Source organism: Aotus nancymaae, unplaced genomic scaffold (assembly GCF_030222135.1).
Source record: "Aotus nancymaae isolate 86718 unplaced genomic scaffold, 86718_ANA_hifiasm-v0.15.2.pri h1tg000072l, whole genome shotgun sequence".
NCBI classification, from domain to species: Eukaryota; Metazoa; Chordata; class Mammalia; order Primates; family Aotidae; genus Aotus; species Aotus nancymaae.
The window spans coordinates 16822501-16835978 of NW_026988487.1; positions in this window are offsets into that span (position 1 = coordinate 16822501).

Consider the following 13478-nt stretch of genomic DNA (forward strand, 5'->3'; position numbering starts at 1 on the left):
GGGGTGTGTGTCTGTGTGTGTATGTGTGTGCAACTATACTAAAATAATATGGCCTTGCTCCAGAAATGCCAGCTTTCTTACAGTTCCCCAACCATACCATTTTATACCTCTATTAACACACACTATTCCCTTTGCCTGAAATGTCTTTTGCTCCCTTATCCACTTAGCAAGCACAGTTCATTTAAAAAAACAAAAATGAAAAAGGAAGCATCCCTTTACCACCTCATCATTCCACCCTCACCACCAATTTGTATATTTAAGTACAGGAACATAAAGGGTTCAGTCTTTGAATATCTTTTTCCCCTTATTAAATTTTTTTTTTTTTTGAAACAGAGTCTTGCTCTGTTGCCCAGGCTGGAGTGCAGTGGCATGATCCTGGCTCACTACAGCCTCCCACTCCTGGGTTCAAGCAATTCTCCTGCCTCAGCCTCCTGAGTAGCTGGGACTACAGGCGTGCACCATCAAGCCCAGCTAATTTTTCTATTTTTAATAGAGACGGGGTTTCTCTATGTTGGTCAGGCTGGTCTTGAACTCCCAACTTCAGGTGGACCACTTGCCTCGGCCTCCCAAAGTGCTGGGATTAAAGGCTTGAGCATCTGCACTTTGCCTTTTTTTTTTTTTTTTTTTTCTGAGACAGAATCTCACTCCGTCGCCTAAGCTGGAGTACAGAGCCAGGATCTCAGCTCATTGCAACCTCCATCTCCCGAGTTCAAGCTATTCTCCAGCTTCAGCCTCCTGAGTAACTGGAATTATAGTCACACACCACCACCAGCAGCTAATTTTTGTAATTTTAGTGGAGATGGGGTTTCCATGACCATGCTGGCTGGGCTGGTCTCAAACTCTTGACCTCAAGTGATCCTCCCACCTTGGCCTCCTAGGATTGCAGGTGTGAGCCACTGTACCCAACCAAGAACCGAATTTTTAATTTCATTTAATGAATTTAAATTGTCATATGGAGCTAATGGCTGCCATGTTGGACAACACTGACCTATATAACTTCCAAATCTATTAATAGCACCAATCCATAATTGTCCCCTGAACTCCAGATTCATGCCAGTATATCCAACTGCCTACTCAACATCTGCACTTGGAGATCTTACAGGCATTCCAAAATTAGTATGTCTAAAAACTAGTGTCTGATGCTCTCCCCTAAACATGCTCATTCCATAATCTTCCCTATCTCAGTTAAAGGCAACTCTATCCTTCCAGTTTCTCAGCCCAAAAGCCTTTGAAGTTGTTCTTGGCTCTATATTTAATTCCTTAGTGATCCTCTCTGCTCTACAAAATATAGCCAATATATGACCACTCCTCATCACAGCTACTGCTGTCACCCTAGTTCAAGCCACCATTATTTTTCACCTGGATTATTCCAGTAGTCTCCAACCGGTCTCCCTGCTTTGGCTCTGGCCCCTTTAAGTCTATTCTTAGCACAGCATCCAAAATTATTTTATTAAAATATGTCAGAGGACAGCATTCTCTTGCTTAAAGCCCTGCTGTGGTTGACTCACTCAAAGCAAAAACTAAAACATTTTTCCCGTTTTTTTTTTTTTTGAGACAGAGTTTTGCTCCTATTGCATAGGCTGGAGTGCAATGGTGCAATCTTGGCTCACTGAAACCTCAGCCTCCTGGGTTCTAGGTTTCTCCTGTCTCAGCCTCCTGAAGTAGCTGGGATTACAGGCACCCGCCACCGTGCCCAGCTAATTTTTTTGTATTTTTAGTTGAGGTGGAGTTTCACCATGCCAGGCTTGTCTTGAACTCCTGACCTCAGGTGATCCACCTGCCTCGGCCTCCCAAAGTGCTGAGATTACAGGTGTGAGCCACCTGGCCAAACTAAAACCCTTTCATTTGGATATAGGTTCTCATATGATCTGGTCCCCGGCACCACACTCCTGCTGTATCTGACCTTATTTCCCACTCTGTTCCCTTACTCCCTCCACACCAGATCCACTGGCCTCTCTGATATCCCTTCAACATGGCAACACAGGGCCTTTGCCCTGGCTATTCCCCGCTTGGAATTCTCTTCCCCAGGTAAATTCATGGCACATTCCCACACCTTCTTCAGATTTTTCTCAAATGTCACTCTCTCAGGGAGGCTCTACTATTTCCAATCGCTGCCCCTCCCCTCAATAATTCTTATTCTACATTCTTACTTTTTGTTTCTCCATATCACTGATCATCTAACATACTATAATAGTGTTTGTTTTTTGTCTCTCCTCACATGTACACTAAAGCACAAGTTCCACAGAACTGATTTTTTTTTTTTTGAGACGGAGTTTTGCTCTGTCACCCAGACTGGAGTGCAATGGCCTGATCTCGACTGGAGTGCAATGGCCTGATCTCAGCTCACTCCAACCTCCGCCTCCTGGGTTCCAGCAATTCTCCTGCCTCAGCCTCCTGAGTAGCTGGGATTACAGGTGCCCACCAATACCCCTGGCTAATTTTTGTATTTTAAGTAGAGACAGGGTTTCACCATGTTGGCCAGGCTGGTCTCGAACTCCTGAGCTCAGGTGATCCACCCACCTCGGCCTGCCAAAGTGGTGGGATTATAGGCTGAGCTACCAAGCTTGGCCAGAACTGAAATTTTTGAATGAACATTTGTATAATTGTGCAGTACTACTTAGCTTGTATTATAACATTTCTTTTTGTTTGTTTTGAGATGGTGTCTCACTCTGTTGCCCAGGCTGGAGTACAGTGGCATGATCTCAGCTCACTGCAGCCTCTGCCTCCCAGGTTCAAGTGATTCTCCTGCCTCAGCCACCTGAGTAGCTGGGTTATAGGCATGCACTACCATGCCTGGCAATTTTTGTATTTTTATAGAGATGAGTTTTCACCATGTTGGCCAGGCTAGTCTCAAACTCCTGACCTGAGGTGATCCGCCTGCCTCTGCCTCCCAAAGTGCTGGGATTATAGGCATGAGTCACTGTACCTGGCCTATTATAATATTTCTGGTTTGTTTGTTTGTTTTGAGATGGAATCTCACTCAGTAGCCCAGGCTGGAGTGCAGTGGTGTGACCTCGGCTCACTGCAACTTCTGTCTCCTGGGTTCAAGCCATTCTGCTGTCTCAGTCTCCCGAGTAGGTAGGATTACAGGCACCTGCCACTACACCCAGTTAATTTTTGTATTTTTAGTAAAGATGGGATTTCACCATGTTGGCCAGGCTGATTATAACATTTCTTGAATCCATACGTCTATACTTAGTGATGCTGTGACTTCCATGGGTAGTTTATTTATCTTTGAATTCCCTGAAATCTAGCATTGGAAAACATTAGATATGTACTCAATAAACATTTTCTTTTCTTTTTTTTTTTTTTTTGAGACGGAGTCTGGCTGTCGCCAGGCTGGAGTGCAGTGGCACAATCTCGGCTCACTGCAACCTCCGCCTCCTGGGTTCAAGGGATGCTTCCGCCTCAGCCTCCCGAGTAGCTGGGACCACGAGCACGTGCCACCATGCCCGGCTATTTTTTGTATTTTTAGTAGAGACGGAGTTTCACCATGTTGACCAGGATGGTCTCCATCTCTTGACCTCGTGATCCGCCCACCTTGGCCTCCCAAAGTGCTGGGATTACAGACGTGAGCCACCGCGCCCGGCCTTCAATAAACATTTTCTGAAAAAAACGACTGGACATTTAGCATGCCACCTATTATAAGAATCCCAGTGTCTATTCTGACCACGTGATCCTGGGCAATCTGCCACTACTGATTGAATCACAAGTAATCTCTTGGCTCAAGGGCAACCAATCCACTCGTTAGCCAAAATTCTACAATGTACCTGGTAAAAAGATGAACTGAACTAATCTAACCTTCCCTCTATGGACTCAGAATTACCCTTAGAGATAGGAGATCGAGGAGTTTGACAAGGCAAAGTTGTAAGGAAGCAGTAAGTGTGAGTAAGTAGAAACTACAGAATATATAAAAGACATACAGGGCAAGTGCAGGAAAAAAGAACACAGTACCTAAGAGAAAATGGAGAGTCAATGAATCACATTAATAAGAGCACCCTGGAGTGAGGATCCACAAACTGCAGTTAAGGTCTCATTTGAGCTGTTTTGAATCCAATTCTCTTGAAGTTTTGTGTTTCTTGTTATTATTCTCTGTGTCAATTTACAATAATGCCAAATTGCTTGAGGTGTCTTAAGGGAGTGTCTCTGTTCTTTACAACTCCCAAAACCTAATGAAAATGCCATTTTTAGTTTATATAATTGCTGTCACACCTAGAAGAGTGAGGGTATTTCTTTTTCATATTTTCTGCCAAATGATACATTCGTGATACTCTTCGAAGCCTAAGGTGATTGACCCTTGGAGCTTTGAACATTTATTAAAAAGCACAAAGCAGTGTTCTCTTTGCAGCTGTTTGGTTCTCCTTTAAAGTTTACCCTCCTACGGCAAACTAGAATCCACTTACAGAGTGAATGCACTTTGCTTTAAACAAGTTCAAAGCTCTGGATTTACAGCAACAGATTATTCAGTCACTTCTAACAATTGTTTCTTTTTGTTTTTTGTTTGTTTCTTTGTCTGCATGTTTTTGAGACAAGCCAACAATTGTTTATTTATATTATCACAAAAGTAATATACTGTTAGAAATTCAAATACCGGCCTGGCGCGGTGGCTCACACCTGTAATCGCAGCACTTTGGGAGGCAGAGATGGGTGGATCATGAGATCAGGAGTTCGAGACCAGCCTGACCAACATGGTGAAACCCTGTCTCTACTAAAAACACAAAAATTAGCTGGGCGTGGTGGCTTACATCTGTAATTCAGCTACTCGGGAGGCTGAGGCAGGAGGATCGCTTGAGGTTGCAGTGAGCCGAGATCGCGCCACTGCACTCCAGTCTGGGTGACAGAGCGAGACTCCATCTTAAAAAAGAAAAAGAGGCTGGGCGTGGTGGCTCACGCCTGTAATCCAAGCACTTTGGAGGCTAAAGCGGGCGGATCACCTGAGGTCGGGAGTTCAAGACCAGCCTGACCAACATGGTGAAACCCCATCTTTTTAAATAAATAAATAAATAATAATGAAAAGAAAAAGAAATTCAAGTACCATATTATTTTGAATAGTGAGGATTTATGAACCACAAGAGAGCCACAAACCCAAAGTTATCCTGCAAAGTTTCAGTTAATACCATTGACTTGGGTAAACACAAAATAGCTAAGGAAAACTGCTTTCTGCTTCAAACACTTGTTCACAATCTTTCTTTTCCCTTCTCCATGAGAAGCTTGTCCCTATAGGTTCAGACAGCTCTCACCACCACAGAGGAAGCTAGCTATTTTAAAATGTATTCACTACTTTGCTTGAGGGGCAGTGGGGCATAATAGTTAAGACCACCAGCTTTATTTTAAGTATACTTTGGCAGTATCTACCAATATTTTAAACATACATGCTTTATTCTGTAAAAATTTCTTTAGAAAAAGAAAAAAAAAACATACATACTTTAAGGCCCAATAATTCCAACATCTACAAAGGTATTCTACAGAAATACTACCAAAAGTGCACAAATATATATAAGGAGGGTCACTGAAGCAATGTTGATAAGAGCAAAAGATTGGAAAGATTCCAAATGGTGTATAAGAAAAGTAGTTAAACAAATTATAGTACATCCATGCAATGGTATACTATGTAACTATTAAAGAGAGCAAGGAATGTGAATATCTAATGAGATGGAAATAGGCTTATTTTACATTGTTAAATTTTAGAAAGGCAAGTTGCAGAACAGTATATTGAATAATCCTTTTTTTTTTTTTTTTTTGAGACAAAGTCTCGCACTGTCACCCAGGCTAGAGTGCAGTGGCATGATCTCGGCTGGCTGCAACCTCTGCCTCCCGGGTTCAAGTGATTCTCTTGCCTCAGCCTCCCTAGTAGCTAGGATTACAGGCGTGCACCACCATGCCCGGCTAATTTTTGTATTTTTAGTAGAGACAGGGGTTTCACTATATTGGACAGGCTGGTCTCGAACTCCTGACCTCATGATCCACCCGACTTGGACTCACAAAGTGCTGAGATTACAGGCATGAGCCACCACAACCAGCCTAAATAATCCATTTTAACTATGTGTATGTATATGTGTCTTTAAAAAAAAAAAAAGCAGCCAGATGCAGTGGCTCACGCCTGTAATCCCAGCGCTTTGGGAGGCCAAGATGAGTGAACCATGAGGTCAGGAGTTCAAGACCAGCCTGGCCAAGATGGTGAAACCCTGTCTCTACTAAAAATACAAAAACTAGCTGGGCTTGGTGGTGGACACCTGTTATCTCAGCTACTCAGGAGGCTGAGGCAGAGAATTGCTTGAACCCAGGAGGCGAAGGTTGCAGTGAGCTGAGATCACACCATGGCACTCCAGCCTGGGTGACAGAGGGAGATTCCTTCTAAAAAAAAAAAAAAAGTTTTTAGGATTGCCCACCAAACCATTCATAGCGGTAAATTCTGGGAAGCAGAAAAGGGACTTTATACCTTGCTATATTGTTGAGTAATAGAGCAAAGGCATATAATGTTTGTAATTTCTATTTAAATAAAAAATTTTAGGCCGGGTGTGGTGGCTCACACCTATAATCCAAGCACTTTAGAGGCCAAGGCGGGCAGATCATCTGAGGTCGGGAGTTCAAGACCAGCCTGACCAACATGGTGAAACCCCGTCCTTAAAAAAAAAAAAACGAAAAAAAGAAAAAATAAAATAAAACAAAACTTTTTCTTATAATATAGCTGATTTTTTTATTTTTATTTATTTATTTATTTATTTTTTGAGACGGAGTTTCGCTCGTTACCCAGGCTGGAGTGCAATGGCGGCGCGATCTCGGCTCACTGCAACCTCCGCCTCCTGGGTTCAGGCAATTCTCCTGCCTCAGCCTCCTGAGTAGCTGGGATTACAGGCACGCGCCACCATGCCCAGCTAATTTTTTGTATTTTTAGTAGAGACAGGGTTTTACCATGTTGACCAGGATGGTCTCCATCTCTTGACCTCGTGATCCACCCGCCTCGGCCTCCCAAAGTGCTGGGATTATAGGCGTGAGCCACCGCGCCCGGCCTATTTTTTTATTTTTTATTTATTTATTTATTATTATTTTTTATTTATTTATTTATTTATTTATTTATTTTTTGAGGCAGAGTTTCGCTCTTGTTACGCAGGCTGGAGTGCAATAGCGCGATCTCGGCTCACCGCAACCTCCGCCTCCTGGGTTCGGGCAATTCTCCTGCCTCAGCACGCGCCACTATGCCCAGCTAATTTTTTTATATATATATATATTAGTAGAGACGGGGTTTCACCATGTTGACCAGGATGGTCTCGATCTCTTGACCTCGTGATCCACCCACCTCGGCCTCCCAACGTGCTGGGATTACAGGCTTGAGCCACCACGCCCGGCCTATTTTTTATTTTTTTTTAAAGATGGGGTTTCACCATGATGGCCAGGCTGGTCTTGAACTCCTGACCTCAGGTGATCCACCCACCTCGGCCTCCCAAAGTGCTAGGATTACAGGCGTGAGCCACCGTGCCCGGCCTAAAAACAAAACATTTTAATGGAAATCAAAAAAGAAGTAACAAGAGGCTTCAGAATCAAACTCTGGTTCAAATCCTAGTTCCATCAACTTTTTATGGTTCAGTGGAATTTTTCTTTCCTTTGAGACAGAGTCTTGCTTTGTCGCCCAGGTTGGATTGCAGTGGCACGATCTCGGCCCACTGCAACCTCCACCTCCCAGGTTCAAGTGATTTGCCTGCCTCAGCCTCAGTAGCTGGGACTACAGGCGCCCGCCACCAGGCCCAGTTAATTTTTTGTATTTTTAGTAGAGACAGGTTTCACTGTATTAGCCAGGATGGTCTCCATCTCTCGACCCTGTGATCCACCCACCTCTACCTCTCCAAATGTTGGGATTACAGGCGTGAGCCGCCACGCCCAGCCTCAGTGGGACATTAAGATGAAAATTTGCTTTACCTTAACTTCTGATTGTCACTGCACAGCAAATGTCTGAAATATCTAAGCTTTTTTCTTATACATTATTATTTTTAAACACCAGAGAAGATTCCCTCTTAAGGGGCTTGTGATCCATTTTTCATGTGAGGAACTCTTTTTGTAAAGTGAATTATTTCCCTAATATTTCTGTTTGCTAATAGGATAATAAATATAGCATATTCTGTCTCTTTCGCAAATTCCACCCCCTTTTCTCTGCATCTCACTTCAAGCATCCACAACCTGGGAGCTCTCCAGGTACAAATTAACATTTAAAAAGACCTCAAGTTGTTCACACAAATAGCTCTATTATTGCTTTCCTTTACAGCCTTGGTCTGCTCAAAAACCCACATTCAAATTGGATCACATCCACTCCAGCCCTTAAGCACACAGGTATTGTAGGCAAGAGGCCTCTTTTGGCTACAAACCCCTTTATTCATTTAAAATAACTTCATTCATAAGGTTCATTGAACAGCTGGTTTGTGCCCATCACAGGCCTTGACAAAGCACTTCGCCTACCTTGTCACTAATCCTTACAGGAACTCTGCTTGGGTGTCACTAGTGTCATTTAACAGATAAGCAAACGAAGGCTACAAAGGATAAAATGAATTGCCCAAGATCTCACAGCTAGTGAGTCAGGGAGTCTGCTGGAAAATCTAGGATTTGGGGTAACTAAAGGTCACTAACGCTTCTTCTTTCTTTTTTAACTAACGCTTCTTTTTTAAATAAAATTTTATTTTATTTTATTTTATTTTGTTTATTTATTCATTTTTTTTTTTTTTGAGACACTGTCTCACTCTGTCGCACAGGCTGGAGAACAGTGGCGCCATCTGGCTCACTGCACCCTCCACCTCCCGGGTTCAAGCCATTCTCCCTCCACAGCCTCTCGAGTAGCTGGTATTACAGGTGCATGCTACCACGCCCAACTGATTTTTGTATTTTCAGTAGAAAAGGGGTTTCACCATCTTGGCCAGGCTGGTCTCGAACTTCCGACCTCAGGTGATCTGCCCGCCTTGGCCTCCCAAAGTGCTGGGATTACAGGCGTGAGCCACCGAACCCGGCCAAGAAAATTTTAATTAAGTAGATTATTTTATTTTATTTTATTTTATTTATTTTATTTTTTTAAAGACGGGGTTTCACCATGTTGGTCAGGCTGGTCTTGAACTCCCGACCTCAGGTGATCTGCCCGCCTTGGCCTCCAAAGTGCTTGAATTATGGGCGTGAGCCACCACGCCAGGCTAATTAAGTAGTTTTTTTTTTTTTTTGAGACGGAGTTTCGCTCTTGTTACCCCGGCTGGAGTGCAATGGCGCGATCTCGGCTCACCGCAACCTCTGCCTCCTGAGTTCAAGCAATTCTCCTACCTCAGCCTCCCGAGTAGCTGCGACTACAGGCGCGCGCCACCATGCCCAGCTAATTTTTGTACTTTTAGTAGAGACGGGGTTTCACCATGTTGACCAGGATAGTCTCAATTTCTTGACCTCGTGATCCACCCCCCTCGGCCTCCCAAAGTGCTAGGATTGTAGGCGTGAGCCACCGCGCCCGGCCTAATTAAGTAGTTTTAAAAGCCAAGCAGTACTCTAAGACTTGTAAAGAAAAACAGCATTCCCCTCCCCCATGCAATCCCTTTCTGGAGTTGTAACTTTCCTGTGCAATCATGTGGTATTTTTTTCAGGTATTTCTGCTGGTTTCCCGCCATCTTTCTAAATAACCGGTTTAACTGGTGTGTGGCACAGACTTAACTACGATGTAACCAAAACGCCACTCTACAGTTAACTCTCTCTGTTCCTTTGATTTCATTCCCGGGGTCACCTCCTTAGCCGAGGTGTGCACGCCGGGGCCCTGCTCTAGGTGGGGAACAGGCCTTTGCCCGCTGTGTGCACGCTGGGCCGCGCAGCCCCAGCCAGCCCGACCTGGGCTCCCTGACTCCCACCCCCGGACCCCGCTTCCCCAGCGACTCCCGCCCTCGGGACCCCCATCCCCGGGCTGAGCGCTTGCCTCCCGCAGGCCGCAGCTCCCCGCCCTCGCCCCAGACCCCTTGTCAGAGAGCGAGGGTCGGGGAGCGAGCCAGGGTCTGAGGTGACCATCGGGGTTGGGGCCGAGGGCCGGGGGGCTACGGGCAGGCGGCGGATGGAAGCGGGCGCTGCCCTGCCGGACGGTGGCTCAACCCTTCTGGAGGTTTCCCGCGGGCGGACCTTCGACAGATCGGCAGTAGCTGCGACAGAGAGGACGACCGCCGCCCGTGCAGCCGGGTTCCCGCGCCCCTGCCCGCCCGCTGGGCCGCCCAAGGGGGCCGCCCTCGCGGCAACAACTCCGCACCCGCAGCTCCAGCCCAACCCCACAGCCCTGTCTGTCCACAAGCAAGGAGTCGGCCTCCGCGGCCGCGAGAAGAGAATCCGGCTCAGTTCGCAGCCGGCCTCTGGCTTTCTCAGCGTGGGGAGGGCACCAGGGCTTCAGGTTTCCCTGCTCCCGCGACACCAAGGCCCCTCCTGGAGCTCAGAATTGAAGGGCGTACTCCATGCCCCTTCCTCCAAAGAGGGCCCGGGTCACAACACGGAAGTCTTGTCCCAAGCAAAGCCCCCACCAACCCTCTCCACTACACCCTCCTTTCCCCCTTTTCCTGTCCCTTATCCGTCTTTGGGAGTCCAGGGCTTGAGCAGTTTCTGAGGGCGATTTCCTTTATCTTTATGGTGGGGGGTCTGTTTCCCACTAACTGTGGTATCATCCTCTTTCTGGCCTCTCACCAACTCTGCCCGCCCCCTCCCTACACACACTGATCCCCCAGTCTTCCCAAATTGTGAGTAAAACCGATTTTAAACTTATGTTATTAGGAGTTTGAAAATACTTTTCCCGGCCGGGCGCGGTGGCTCAAGCCTATAATCCCAGCACTTTGGGAGGCCGAGGCGGCTGGATCACGAGGTCAAGAGATTGAGACCATCCTGGTCAACACGGTGAAACCCCGTCTCTACTAAAAATACAAAAAAAATTAGCTGAGCATAGTGGCGCGTGCCTGTAATCCCAGCTACTCAGGAGGCTGAGGCAGGAGAATTGCCTGAACCCAGGAGGCGGAGGTTGCGGTGAGCCGAGATCACGCCATTGCACTCCAGCCTGGGTAACAAGAGTGAAACTCCGTCTCAAAAAAAAAAAAAAGAAAAGAAAAGAAAATACTTTTCCCAGTTGGTCTGTGTAATATACTATGATTATATTTCTTTTTTTTTTTTTTTTTTAAGACGGGGTTTCACTATGTTGGTCAGGCTGGTTTTGAACTCCCAACCTCAGGTGATCTGTCTGCCTTGGCCTGCAAAGTGCTTGGATTACAGGCGTGAGCCACTGCGCCTGGCCTTTTTTTTTTTTTGAGATGGAGTCTCGCTCTGTCGCCCAGCCTGCAGTGCAATGACACAATCTTGGCTCACTGCAACCTCCACCTCCCAAGTTCAAACGATTCTCCTGCCTCAGCCTCCTGAGTAGTTGAGATTACAGGCGCCCACCAGCATATCCGGCTAATTTTTGTATTTTTAGTAGAGACAGGGTTTCACCATGTTGGCCAGGCTGGTCTCGAAAACTCCTGATCTCAGGTGATCGACCTGCCTCAGCCTCCCAAAGTGCTGGGATTACAGGCATGAGTCGCCGCACCCGGCCGTATTTCCTTTCTTATCAGACTTTTTTTTTTTTCGTCTTTTCCTTGGGGTAGTGATTGTCTAAATGTTTTGTTTAAGGCTTCTATGTTCTTACCATTAAATCCTCCTCCCAAATGCTTTGCCAGAACTTCGAGGCTCCATTCATTCAAACTCATCAGATAATACATATATTTTATTTTTTCTTGGAAATGTCCCTCCTATGCCAATCTTAACTGTTGCTCACTAGACCAAACTGCACAGCTGTTCTGGGAGTTCTCTTCTTTGCCATCTTGGGAATTTTCTTTACTTCTTTGTGTGAGTCCCCTTTGTCCTGGATTCCACGTTTGTTTTTTTCCCCTCACTTAGGTAGAATATGTCCTCCGGTAGCTTTCTGACAGAGTGTGATGAAGGTGAAAATTTTTTGAGATCTTGCATGTCTGAAATATCTTTTTTCGTTTGTTTTTTTAAGAGATGAGGTCCTGCTCAGGCTGGAATGCAGTGGCTATTCACAGGCACCAGCATAGCCACTGTAGCCTCAAACTCCTGGCCTCAAGCCATCCTCCTGTTGCACCCTCCTGTGTGAAAGACATCTTTATTTGATCTTTTTTTTCTTTTTTTTTTGAGACGAGGTTTTGCTCTTGTTACCCAGGCTGGAGTGCAATGGCGCAATCTCGGCTCACCGCAACCTCCGCCTCCTGGGTTCACGCAATTCTCCTGCCTCAGCCTCCCGAGTAGCTGGGATTACAGGCATGTGCCACTATGCCCAGCTAATTTTTTGTATTTTTAGTAGAGACGGGGTTTCACCATGTTGACCAGGATGGTCTCGATTTCTTGACCTCGTGATCCACCCGCTTCGGCCTCCCAAAGTGCTGGGATTACAGACTTGAGCCACTGCGTCTGGCCTATTTGATCTTATTTGATTAATGTGACAATTTGCCTGGGTATATAATTCTAGGTTGGAATCCATTTTTCCTTAGAACCATGACTTGTCGTCTCATTTCTGTGTTATTGCTGAGAAGTCTAAGGAAATCCTTACTTACAAAAGTACACAACTATATACCTTTATGTATGCCCTGATTTTTATTATTGCTTTTGGAAGCTTTGGGGATCTTCTATCTTTGATGTTTCGAAAATGCAAGTGATATGCCATGCTTTGATGTGAATATTCACTCATTGTGCTAGACACAGGGCCCTTTCAGTTTAAAAACTCTTGCCCTCAGTTCTGGAATTTTTTTTTGCTTTATTTTTCATGCATTACACATTATATCTTCCAGCTGAACACACACACACATACCCCACTCCTTAGCATTCCCACCATATAGCTAGAATACACATAAATAATCACAAGAGCATAGATAATATAAAATGTAGAAAAATAATTTGGGGCTGGGTGCAGCGGCTCAGGCTCACGCCTGTAATCCCAGCATTTTGGGAGGCTGAGGCGGGCAGATCACCTGAGGTCAGGAGTTCGAGAACAGCCTGGCAAACATGGTGAAACCCTGTCTCTACTAAAAATACGAAAATTAGCCAAGCATGGTGGCAGGTGCCTATAATCACAGATACTCAGGAGGTTGAGGCAGGAGAATGGCTTGAACCTGGGAGGCAGAGGTTGCAATGACCTGAGATTGTGCCACTGCACTCCAGCCTGGGCAACAACAGCAAAACTCTGCCTCCAAAAATAAATAAATAAATAAATAATAATTTGGAAGTAATGAGTTCTGAGTATTTATTTTGGTTTTTAATATAATTGATTTAATTGTAACTTTACATAATAATTTAACAGTGACAGTGTTTTATTTATTATAATTATTATTTTATTTATTTTTATTTATTTTTTTTTTTGAGACGGAGTTTCGCTCTTGATACCCAGGCTGGAGCGCAATGGCGCGATCTCGGCTCACCGCAATCTCTGCCTCCTGGGTTCAGGCAATTCT